Consider the following 14,008-nt stretch of genomic DNA (forward strand, 5'->3'; position numbering starts at 1 on the left):
TCGATGAAGAAATACAGGTTTTGTTCAAACATTTGGTATGTCTTTCTTTAAGGAACGATGTATTTATTGAAAAGTATATAAGAACGGAAGGTATACACGATCTGAGTACAGAAATCTAAATTTCTAAATCTTTAGAAACGTTTTTACGGTTTCCTAACCGTAAGGAAGACGATGTTTAATAATTAATTACGTATGAGATTGATATATTCGGATGCAAGAAATCTATAGTTAACGCTGCGCCGATTTAAAAAAAAAAAATATTTTTATTAAAGTTTTTTAGAGGTATGATTTGCAACAGCGTAAATAAAATACACCGAACGAAATAAGTCATAAAGTTATACGAATATTAGTAGACCGTCTACCAAATCTCACCATAGCAGCAGAATATATTATTATTTATAAAAATTACCATCTGTATACTCTTTTTATATCAGAATCGATTTCATAACGCTGATTTTATATCGAAACCGATGGCAAAAATACCTTTTCGCATTTTGATTTTTCTAACATACCTACTACTTGTTTTATATTTAGCATATATAATTTTAAAAATTTTGAAGAAGCAAAAATCTCTGCGAAAGCGTTTAACGTGGAAAAAGAGAAAAGAAAAAGTAAATACACGATAGTTAGTTTTATAAATAGGGGTAACTATATGAATATTCTTATTTCTGCTTAGGTTTTAAGAACGTATAGATTTAGAAATTTTTTTTCTCGGTAGAATGAGTATCGGATTGTTCTTGAAATTTAATTTAGATTATGAATAACGAGTGCGTATAGAAACACTTATCGATACCTGAAAAAAAATCGTAATTGTAATCGGAGGTTTTCGTTATCGTAATTAAACGTGAACATGAATACATTTTAACTTACCTTAAAAATTGTTAAGAGTCAGCTTGTTGTTTCTGTTTTTGGGAGATGGGGTTTCCAAAATTCAAACATTCACAGCGCAGTAAACGTTTTGGTTTATCTATATTTGCTCGTATAAGAGTGCGTTACGTTGTTCATATCTCAAAATACTGTACAGAAAGAAATTGTATTTTACAGTACTAGTTGCGTTATATATTTTTTTAAAGTTTCATAAGTTGCTTCTTAAAAATAAAAGAAGAAATTAAGAGTAGACTTGTTTTGTTAACCGATCTTCATTTCTCAAAATATGTCATTTTACTTCTTTCCTGGAACTTGTTTAAAAAGAATTTTTAACTACAGAATATTACCCTTTCGGTTCGATTATCTTTTTATCGTGAAATCTTTTCTCAATGTCCTCACTCGTTTGGGTGTTTTTACACAGACTGTTTTCTATATACATACGTTTTTCCAGTAGTGGCTACTTCAATCAAGTACAGTTAGTTTTAGTTAAAACAACTAGTAAATTCGTTTTAATCGGCTAGAAAAAATTCGATACAGTAGTTAAAAGTAATCGTTACGAAGGGTGTGAAACGGTATTTGAAATAAAGAATTAATAACCGCTACATTAAATATTGTGAAACGGAAAGTGTCTTGAACTGCAACGATCACCTAATAACAGAATACGTAGCTGCTATTGCGGGTAGCTGCTTTAAGACGATGCGCCGGTTATTTGTTTTCTTCCGAGAGTTGCGGTACACATCTCGCACCGGCACGAAATTTTCATTTACAGGTAACAATTCATCCACGACTTAAGAACGATTGTTTTTTACTATTATACATATCTCCTCACTTACTTTATTAACGATCGTAAGTTTTTTTTATAACTATCCCTGCCCGAATCAGTTACTACTTTAAAACTGACCGGTAACAAGAATACCGTTGAAAACATCCACTGATTATACATCAGTGAGAACAATAAGGAAAGATTAGTCGGTTAATTAGACAGATTTTTAGAATTTTATTTTGCACATTTCACAACGTAATTTTGAGTAAGGTAAAAATGCAGTAAAAAAGATTTTTATTTTTGAAGGCAAATTGTAGTAATGAAATGAAACTGTAACGGTTAACAGGAAAACTTATCGGAAAATAGGATATGAACGACTTAAATTTTTTCCTTATTTATAAAGAGAATTATTAACTTTCAAATTTAATAACTCTATTTAAATGTTTATTTAAGATATGAAGGTTAAGGATCGACGCGAACATTGTCGTTGGAAAGGATGTAACGCTGCTAGTATAATGCAATAACTGAATTAAATTTGTAAATTTGGTTGCAAACATCGGTGAGGTAGAAGAGGCGACTTGGGTTTTAGCTTTGCCTGTTAATAAATAAATCGATAATTCCTTCAATAAATTTTATTTACGTTGTAGTGTGCTTCTCTCTCTCTCTCTCTGTCTCTCTCTCTCTCTCTCTCTCTCTCTCTCTCTCTCTCTCTCTCTCTCTCTCTCTCTCTCTCTCTCTCTCTCTCTCTCTCTCTCTCTCTCTCTCTCTGTGTGTGTGTGTGTGTGTGTGTGCGTGTGTGTGTGTGTGTGTGTGTGTGTGTGTGTGTGTGTGTGTGTGTGTGTGTGTTGTATTATTATTTTAAATATTTTTGTGACTAGTAATTTTCATATTTATTTTTATTTTTCAGATGACTCCAAAACATCAAAAAATTGATGTAAGTTGCAATAAATTTATTTATTTCACGCTTTATAATCTTTATTTTGCACACGCGCGCGCATATATGCGCGCGTATATACACACAGTGTATATACACACAGATATATATATATATATATATATATATATATATATATATATCTGTGTGTGTGTAGAGTGAGCAGAGCCTTCCTATTCATTGTAACAATAAGTTCTTTTTATTCAATGTGTTTATTAGAAACGAACGTAGAAGTACTACTGACATTTGGTTTTCAAAGATTATAGTAACAAGTTTATACTATTGGCCGATAGGCTTGTACACACCCGCACAGAAATTATAAATCTTAAACGGACAAGAAAGGATACGATGTTAAGGAATTTTAAATTCTCGCTTAAATGTGCTGATACTATATGGCGCCTGAAGTATTTTGGATCGTAATAACTTTTATAAAAAAAATTCTATTACATAAAATTTAGTGTCATATGTAAGCTTGTTCCGGATAATAACATGAATCAAATATAATCTGACGTAAATCCTCTATATCATGATCAGAAGACAACCTTATGCTTTACAATCTGTCGGCTTGTAATATCGCAAAATAATTATCTATCCGCTAATTTTGTTATTTTCTAGCACAGTTGCGATTATACATTGTGCCGTATTAGTAAACGTTTTTATACCTTTAAAAATGTAACTTTAAAATCTAATAAAAAAGTCCAATATCTTGTTATCTTACAGCAGTGAGCCGTACACTTAATTTATCGAAAGCTGATAACAGATAAAAGATAAAACCGCTTCAGAAAATACCGGCCAAGAGATAAAAGGACGAGACAATCACCGATATGTTTGTCTCGCTCTGCCGTCGCTACCAAAAATTACCGCCGTAAGTCAAACGAAGCCTTAGTTTTTAGGCATTGAGTAGTGCAAAAACTTCATTGTTTTTTTTTACACTATTTAAAAGGTTTGTAGATACATGCTCTTATATATGTACATTATCCTATTGTAATCGATGTAAAAGTTATCTCGGCTCTCGAGTCTCGATAAAAAAGGTACAAATTAATCTTTTTATACATCAGTCGTTCGCCGGGTTTGATGCTACTCTTAATTCCTTTTTGCCACGGCTTGATTATGCTCTCAGATATATATAATAATAATTTTTAGAACGTTCCGACATTTTGAATTATTTTCTGCTTTTATCCTAATGCTCTTCCTGGACGGTTTTTTCCTCGACCTCGATTCTTTATTATCGAATTAAATTGAACTGAATTTCTTAAATCGCTGCTTGTCTCTGAAATCGCGGTTCATTTTACTAATTCTCTTAACCGATCGGTCTTCAAAATTGCTTCTATGATCTCCTGATTTTCACCTCCTGTAACACTATAATACAGAACAGTTTATTTTTTCCCGTTTTTATTTTCCTGTCGTCCACGTTTTGATGCTATTAATCGCTACGTATCGTACGAATATTTTTAAAGATGCTTTTATAATTTCCAGTTTTCCTTTTTATGTCAGAATATTTCTGTTCTACGTGAAAAATCTACGCTCGTATTAGCATACTTTATGATTTTACTAGCTAAATTACAAGAAAATGTTATTTCTGGCATATGTTCCTGGAAGTTTAGTTTAAGTTAAAGTTTAATTTCTTATCATCGTGTCGTACTTAGTTTATTTACTTTGTTTATTCTAATTTATTTTCGAAACGAATTTCTTTTCGAGCGCTGAATCTGTGGCGTTCGGCATCTCTATTTACTTATTTTTGGTGTCTTCTGAAATAATAGATCGACGGATCTCAACATCTTTATTTTCTCTGTTCGGATATTTTTATCCCTTCTCAAATATTTTTTTGTATTTTTATCGTTTCTTCTATGTCTATTTTTAAAAACTATGGAAGTAACCTGCATTGATATCATCGTCTTGCGCTCTGATCTGAAGCTTGCTATCTCTATTTTCTGGTCTTATCGTAGTTTCCTAACTATTGTAGGGTCGTACGTAATTTATCGTTCTTTACGTTTCAATCTGATTTTATTTACAAGTATACAAATTTTATTCTTTACCACATTAATGGCGTTACCGACATCTATATACATGCCGTGTACGGTTTTTTTTCTAATCGGTATATGTGTAAAATTAATATACGTGAAAACAGGAGTGAATAATCTTACTTTTTCGTTATATTTATAATTTTTTTTTACAATCATGTGGGTAAGATCAAAACTTTATTAATTCTTTCTGTTTATAATTGTTTTAACAATTTTCTATTTAAGAAAAATTCCGAAACCGGATTTTTGGTATAATTTTTTGTTGAGTGTTTTATCCGTTTCCGATACAGGTCGTACGCCTTGTTAACTGCGCCGTATAAATGCGTTTAATAAAATAATGTAGACACTATAACTCCAGGTCTGCGGGTCGGCGGGTCTGCAGGTGTAGCAGCAACCCTATTTTCACCCTTATTTTTCCTTTCTAGTTGGATTTAATAATGATATTACGCTTTCGGAATCGCTTTGTAGAACGTGCAATAAACGATTACTGATGAATGAAATTTCATTTTTAAAGCCATTTAATTAATCGTTTTACAATAAATACTATTGCGGTCCGGGAAAATTTGTTATTTCTAGTCGCACGTTGGTAAGCCTGAACTATTGATCTCGAGCGAGGAAGGGTTAGTACTACCAGGGCTGGAAACATTCTGCGTCCCGCCGATATCACGTTTGTTGCCGGTTTCATGTTTTTACGGATGGCACGGCTAGACGGTCTACTTCCGCCTTGACCTACTGGGAGTACCGCCTCCGACCGGCCGACCCTCTGCCCCCGGATAGTGGGTGCGGGCGGCAGGCGCACCGGCACACTAAAGCGACTGGTGTGACAGTATGCCTCCGCTAATTACTGACGTGAAATATACGCGATAATTTATCGTGTAACAATCTACTTTGTTATCGTTTGTTTTCTGTATTGTATTTTGCATTAGTTTAAACGATCGTATAGACGTATTCGTTTTGAAATACACGATCGTTTAAATAATTAGGTACTTTTAATTTGATCTTTCCGAAACTTCAGTGACAGGTGACAGTCGATATCCAGTTAATCGTGCAAGCCGATACCACAATAAAATATAATTAAAAATAAATAACATCGTTTAGTAAAATGATAGTAAGTTGCGATAAAATTATTTACCATTTCTTGTAGCGAAGACGTTATTACTATCGAGATATTTTTTAAACTTTTGGATTTTTAAGCGAATAATGCTTTTCAAATATTTCCAAAAATAATCTATGTCGAGTAAGCGAGTGTTAAGTGTACTTCAAAATATCCACGGTATGTTAACAACCTACAAACCTACTCGAATGAAATTATGAATGGCTTTATATTATGACAATCGTCCGAATATTGTCGTTAGCCCGGTAGATATATAATATATATATTTCTTTAATTAAATTCTGTTTGTAACGGTTAAATCGGCCTCAATCTTGTATAAACACTACCTCTTTATTCTGGACGGACTTGTAGAAGGTAAAAGTTAAACAAAATTTTATCCGCAACAAATCAAACCAACTCAAATCGCTGACGAAGCTCAAATGAGAGACTGAAAGTACTCTGATGTAAATTTGTTCTAACGTCGTTAAAAAAGTTTAGGTTTTCTTTCTACTCTGACGACACTACCGTTTTGCAAAATTTCAAAGCAGAATTTTAAAATCTCAAAAACTGTTCTTATGGTTTTTAAGAAAATTATATTGTGTGTTGTTATGGAAAATAAAACAGTTTTTACTAATTTTTTTTTTACTGCGAACAATTTCCGCAAAACTAATGATAATAAAATTATTTAGTTAAGTTCCTTATAACAAGTCATATATTTCTGTTTATTGTCTTGTGAAAAGAAAAATTATTTCATAATAAGTAATAAAATAAATGAATGAATTCGTACATCGTTTACAAATAGACACTGTAACCGTTAATTAGTAAGAATTGCGACTATCGGATAAGTATAAAAAAATGATAACTTTAAAGATTAAAGCTTAACGATTTAAATATTATATATATATATTACCAATTCGATGAACTACAAAACTGTCAGAATCTATTCTAATTGTATGGAATCATCTCGATAGTTGTTATATTTATTTCCTGGGAAAGAGCTCGTAAATAAAAATAAAAATCAGTTAGTTAATTGTTTAATGTTATTAATATAAAATATTAAAAAAAAAAATATTATTACTATGTGATATCCTATTATAATTATTATTATTGTTATTGCTTATGTTACTGTTAGGAAAAAACACGTCCCCTAAAAATACTTACAGATTTCAATTCGTATTTCTTCATCTTCATGGCTAACAAAGCGTAAATTTCAGGTTTAAATAAAATATTGCATACATATCAGTACGTGTACTCTAAATCTCTGGTAAAGTCCGCGAAGACTTTATGAAGATATTTTCCGCAAAAATTTATTTTGAGAGACGTTTCGAAGAATTAAAATTGTACTTTCGTATAATTTGTGCATAAGTTATCGTGACGATTATACGGATAGATTTCGTTCGCATAATATCATAAGCAGATATACGTTCTTATCGCTTAATTTGAGGTCAACGGCAGCGAACTCGGCTAGCTGTTAGAAACACACACCGTCGTGCAGTTCCTCGCATTGAACTTAGCGATCCATCTTTAGAGTGTGGTTTTATTAGCCGATGCCATTATTTAATTTTAATCCTATTTATTCATCCGATATCGTGTATTACCTTGTTTTTACAGTCGTCCCTCTAAAACTGCTTTTACGGATTGCGTCGTAAGATGTATAAAATGCTTTTTTTGTTTAATTTATAAGTTACAAATTTAAAAAAAAATACCAAAGATCGTAAAACGGGAATCGACTACGATGTCGATGAAAAACCTTTATGATTGCGAAAAAATGAAGAGGTAACGTTATTAAAAAAAATCTGATAGAAGCTTGTCCGAATAACAGACTCGATAAGGAAAACGAGTACGTCAACGAGCAGTCTTTGAAACGGGTAAGAATAATCCTCATTAATAGAAATTGTAGATAAATCGGTAAAAATATTATTTAATAAATACACATTACATAATGATACGCTATCGATAGCAATACGTCTTTGCATTACTTGTTACTGAAATTAAAATCTTTACGCCGAGATTTACAATATGATCGAATAGATTTTATCTATATACATTTTATAAAATTGAATTTCCTCACAAAGGGTTGAGTTTTTGAATAAACAAAGGCATAACTGTTACTTCAGATGTCCCGTTTACAAAAATTAATTTTAGAAAATCATTGTTGAAAAGATCTGGAAAACCTTTCTCTTGTAAATTTTGTTTTCGCTTGTTTTGTTAAAGCTGTACTATTATTTTTATTACTTCCGAGAAATCGGTTTTCAGAATAAAAAAGGAATGAATTTTTTTTTTTAATTTTAACTTATTTTTGTTATCGATCAGTTTACCGGTCGTAAGTAATCCTATGTTCATTTATTGTGACATCTTCGTGTATCCCGCGTAATCGATAGGCGGGATACACGAAGATTATTCTTTGAACATAAGACAATTTCAGTTGAATATGACTCAAAGATCAGAGACCTATTTTATTTGACAATTTATTTGAAATACTTACCTTTAAGTTTTGAATTTTCGAAAGAATATTTCCGTAGCCGACTTATCCGTTCGGAATAGAATTAAATCGGTCATTAGGAATCGGCATTAGGAATCGGTGAATCAATCAAATCCATTAGAAAATGAAAAGTTGTATCGATGTCTTTTCCAGAAAATACTATTTGCTAATAACGAGAAGAGAATCCATATTACAATAAAAATACTGTGAAGGTTGATAGAACCGGTTGTTTTTTTACGATTCATTGAATCCTGAAATTTCCACAAAAAAAAAACTGAAATTTTTCCTCCCAAATAACTATTATTTTATCGTTGGTGTCCTATTCGGTAGAAAATAACGGGTTTTATCACAGGGAACTGAAACAAAATAGAACGCGAGCGTTCTGTACAATTTTTTTGAATCGACTTAACGATTTGTTAGAAAATATCCAAATTATACAGTAGAAAGAAACCATAGAAGGTCTTTAGAATTTATCTCTATAAATATCGTACGCGTTATCTATAACAGTATTTCGTAATTAAGAGAGATCATCAACTTTGCAAAGGTAAGAAACTCTCTCATTGTTCAGACGTGCAAACTAACTTTGAAGATGAAAAATAATAAAGAAGGTATTAATATAGTAGGCGAACTACCGCTGTTGTTAGCTTTTAGATGGCGCCACTAAAACGCTATATTGAAATAAAAAGATAAATAAATAAAATTATAAATATATTCTAACCAAACTTAACCTACGCTCGCTAACGTTGACTAGCGAGCGTTAAGTTTAGCTAGATTATATTTAAAATTTTATTTATTTATTTTCTTATTTCAATATAGCGTTTTAGGGGCGCCAACTAAAAGCTAACTACAGCGGTAGATCGCCTACTACATAAATACCATAAAGAAATTTATTTCTTCTCTGGAAGATCTACTTACGAAAAACAGTTTCATAATGATAATGATAATTAGGATTTAAGTGGCGTAATTAAAGAATTATAGGAGTTCGTTCGACAATGTTTTTATAATTATTATTATCCATATAATAAATAAATAAATATCTTAACAAACCAGTCGTAGCCGAATAGAAAAGCTACCGGTTTCAGATCGTAGAGGAGTTTTTTAAAGTGATCGTTTCATCTTAATCGAAGCCGAACGAAAAATTCCGTCGAAGAAATAAATACCTTTCGCAGGGCCCTCATGCGATCGCGCTAAATACTTCATATACAGGTTCAACTAAAAGGGTAAAGTTTTCCTTTAAAATATACAATATAAAGAAATACGGGCTTAACTTTAAAACACTCGCATCGCATCTATAGGTCTGAGGGTGACCTCTATGTTCTCGGGTTGATGACTTTTTAAAGGAAGTATTAGAAATTTTATTTTGTCTGTTTAGAAGACATCGGAAGCCACACTGCGGTTCACCACCGGTAAGAAACGAAAAACGTCGGTACATAAGAGGGTTAGCGGTCGATCAACGTGCAAGTAACACGGCTTTATTTTTGAATTTAAAAAGTACGATGATTTATTACTACCGTTAATTACTACAATCTAATTTAAGAGTTTCTTTATTAGGTACTCTGTTTCTTTAAAGTTATAAAAAAGCCTCTACAATTGTTAGATATAATTTTTATCAAATAATATGACTATTACTTTCAAATTTCCAAGTTAGAATTATCAAATATGATCGTGCGATTTCGATAAAAATTGAATAGGCCTATTTTAAGAATACAGTTTTTTATTTAGCATCCGAAAGCGATTTTCCTTTAGTAGCATTTTCGTTATATTCTATTCATTCTATTCTAAAGTTCTAAATTTACGACTGAATCTGTCAAAAACGGTTCTTATGATTTCGATTAAATATTAACAATTGATTTTTGCGAGGATACTAAATTATTATTATTTAAAACCTTTCTTTATTATTTGAAAACCTTCGGATAAATTGTTTTACGATAAATGTTTTTGAAGTTTTGAACGCTTTTCATTACATTCGGAGCAATTTTAGAATAATAGGTCAGAAAAACGGTGTGGTATTCGATTTTTTCTACAATAATCCATTAAAATAATAACAGGAAACCGATAAAAAAATTAATAAACGATTCCTACAGATACATACGTACGGATTTAAGTAGATCTGAAAAATTATCCTCTTTTGATAATTGCGTAAATATAACGTAGCCTAATCAAACCGGTTTTTATTTACATTTAATACTCTGTTTACATCGAGTGCACCTAGATAGGTTCTCGATATTTTAGTTATTATTTAGATCGTAATTACACTATCGTCGGTTAGGTGTTTAAATTGTTCGTTAATCGAATACGATTTTGAGTTCTAAATTAGTTTTCGTTCCTATAATCCATACGAAGAAGGATTAACAAGTAAGCTATGTTTTTATCGGTAACTGATGGAATTCTCTAGTATTTAATCGGACTAAAACTGTTGAACAAATTCGAATGAACTTTTAGATGTAAATAGTTCAAATTATTTTAGAACGGTGTTATTTCAGAAACATAAACCGAGATATAAACACTGCGGTTTTTTCTGCATAACTTGAATTTTTGCTTACCGGATTACTTACGTATCTTATAAATAAATAATAATAATAACAACAATAATGATAAAAAACAACTTTATGGATATTTAGTCTTATTCCTTACAGTCTAAATTAAAAAAAAAAAAAACACATGTAAATGGAAAATAAATTTTTTTTTCCTTTTATTAATTTTACCGACCGATTAAAAATAATAACGTGAATTATAGAAAAAGATGTGTGATATACGATTAACTTTCATAGTAACTTTTCATAATCTTGTACGTACATTTAAATCTACGATAAAATCCATCGATACTTAGGCTTTGCGATTTTAAAATCGGTTCATAAGAATCGCTTTAGAAATATTCCGATAAAACCTAACAGCTTAAATACCGACGAGTTCCAAAACACGAAACCAATGTATTTTGTTTCGTTTCGTACAGACTGTGAGAAATAAACTTTTTACATACGCTGAATGTGGATTAAGTTATATTTCGTTATTTTTTTAGCTACCGATTCTTGATTTTTAGCAAAACAGTAGGCCGATAAGAGAATATTAGAGCGTTTAATGACGTATCATTACAACAGAAATTAATAATTAATATTATAAAGTTTTTAATCAGCTGATTTTCGAGTTAGGATAAAATATGTAAAAAAAAAATACATAAAACGTACGCAGAGGTCGCTTACTACCTTCTTCTTTAAATCCGATTAGATTAAAACAGGACCGTTTTCACACGCGATTTTGAAACGCGGACGATAATAAATCAGAAAAATGGAAATGAGATTCTTGGATGTGACGTCAGTACGATATGGAGCTTCAGTAATAAAAAAAAGCCGCATTAAGATTGAGGATATCGGAAGCAGTTTATTTATAGTTACTAGAGGAGTTACGTAATTAGGTAACGGAAAAATTGCGGGCAATTCGGGACGAGTCGTAAGTATTAATCCACCCGATTATTATTACTCGAGTTCCGGATTCGAGTCCCGGTCTAGAGTAGCATTCTTCAAGCGCTACAAATTTCGTTATCCACGAGTAAAAATTATAGTGCGTCAGCTTGTTACCGTATTACACGCACAGAACGCTTCGAGCGTGAGTTTTGTCCGTTTCTGTAGGTGAAATCTAACCGTTAAACGGTGTTTTTATACAGATGTAGATCAGGTTATTCGCAGAAACAGATCGTTTAGTCTAGACTGAATTCGATCTGATGTCTGATAGAGCATATTGTCGGCGGAGAGAGGGATTATATCGGTCGAAAACCGCACCGCAGAAGCGTTTAAACATCGTTATCGGTTTCCGATAGATATTGCGATCGCAGGATAAATATTAAGCCGCCGAAATGCCGCAAGTTTATTACGAAGTTCTGTCAATAATTCAGTTAATTTTGTCGTCTGTAGATGACAAGCACCAGAATATTTATTTGAGTAATAATTTAGGAAATACCTGTTTGTAATACAGATTATATAATGTACAAACAAATCTACAAATTCATGCAAATAACAGCGGTGCACGAATACAACGAATCGGCCGAGTGACATGTAGACTGATAAGAATTATCAGTATCGGGAACTTAAAAAGAGAAATATAATTTCAACATTTCGGTGTAAATAACCGAAATCATTCGGGTAAATATTTTTAGTAGATTTTAAGTTCCTATATAAATAATCCCCGAAGATTTTTTAAATAGGTCTACGAACGTTCGGGTTCCTCGTACCGCGAAGAAAGAATAAATATTTTTAAGAAAACTTTCTCGTATAAACTCGCGTTTTTAAAAAAATTCTATTATTTATTTCTTTTCTGATTTTAATTTCAATTTATTTTTGGATACACTTCGTTTCAAGGATACGTTTTCGGTTTTACTATTCTTCTTCGTTATCCTTTTGCGATCGTCCAGTATTATAACCCAAAACTTTGTTAATTTTTACTTAAGCATTATGGTTGCGTCTTCTTTAAGATTAAATCTATTTTTAATGTATTCAGAATCGATATTTTATTTCTATCCTAGTAAATCGACGGTTTTAATTACGTACTATTAAAATAAATCCAGGTACGTTATAATTCTGCAAAGGGTCGGATTTAAAGATAAACTATTCCGACCCTGAGCTACTCGTTGTAAAGAAAAGAATTTTTGCCACCTACTAACGCTCTAATCCTTTAAGTCGAGTTTTACATCCTTAAAAAGAGTATCTTTGGATTTTTGATGCGATATACCATAAGGATTTTCTCGATGAATCCCATAATGTTTAAGCCATTTTCGAACACAGCATGTCAATTTAGAAGAAAAATAACTTCTAAAATTTATACCGCGCAGTTTACGAACGACAAAACATTAAAAACATTAAACATTTATTTTATTAAATCTACACTCTTTGCTGCAAATATTGTCCTCTGGATTGGAGCTTCCTCTTTCATCTGATAATCTATAAATTTGCTTAAAAGCAGTCTAGAAAACCGTTTAATAAGTTACGAGTAAGATATACCAGTGAAGCAGCTTTACTAACAATCGAACACTTCCGCGTTCGTTTATTTTCTGGAAAAAATATCATCTCCTTCTAGTTTCGGTCGAGTCATGCCAAATCCTATAAATAAACGAAATTTTCTACCCGTTTATGATAGAAAACCCTGAATTTCCGGTCGTCACCCCTTCACCGATTTATAAATTTAAAAATAATTAATCGATAATCGGTAATAGATTTACGATATGGGTCTAGGTGTACGGTAATTTGCTGTTACCTAATCTGTATGTATAGACCTCTCGCTAAAGAGGGCTGCGAAGGGTAAAAACAACGAACGATATCGATCGACCCTCGACTAAAAGACAAATGAAAGAGATAACGAGAAAACTTAAAAGAAAGGAAACGAAACAGAAGTTAAGAAACTGTCCCAGAAGAAACACGGATTTACTACACGATACGAAACACGTTAAATATGAGCTACATAAACACACTTTCTTGTTATTACTCTCATTCGATTTTAAACCCTAAATTCTAATCATCATAATTGTGTATTATTATTATTGCTTAAAATGCTAAATAAAATTTATTATAAATTATCGCTGTTATCGTTTTATATTTTGAAAGGATTATTATTTGCGAGAAAAGTGTACGCAGTTTTAATAATCTATAAAACATATTCTCTGTTCGTTTAAACAACAGGCAACATTAATATCCGAAAATTATTTAATTTAAGACAAAACTTATTTTGTTTAGTAAAAATGCAATTACGTATTAAAACCAAAAATAGTTTGATTTTTTCTTAATCATCTGTAACACCTCATAAAGTTTTACGGTAAATCTGTGCTATTTTGATGGTCGCTGAATAAATTATCGAGTCTGTG

The 14,008-nt window shown here is 31.5% G+C and overlaps 1 long non-coding RNA gene across 1 annotated transcript in view; it reads left to right on the forward strand.

The window, feature by feature from the left end:
- Window positions 1–14,008, forward strand: part of LOC142322833 (uncharacterized) — a 301,594-nt gene that overhangs the window by 78,313 nt on the left and 209,273 nt on the right. The window contains exon 4 of the long non-coding RNA XR_012755944.1: window positions 2,538–2,564. This is a non-coding gene — a long non-coding RNA (uncharacterized LOC142322833). The remainder of the gene's footprint in view (window positions 1–2,537; window positions 2,565–14,008) is intronic.

The sequence above is a fragment of the Lycorma delicatula genome, chromosome 4 (genome assembly GCF_047948215.1).
Source record: "Lycorma delicatula isolate Av1 chromosome 4, ASM4794821v1, whole genome shotgun sequence".
NCBI lineage: Eukaryota > Metazoa > Arthropoda > Insecta > Hemiptera > Fulgoridae > Lycorma > Lycorma delicatula.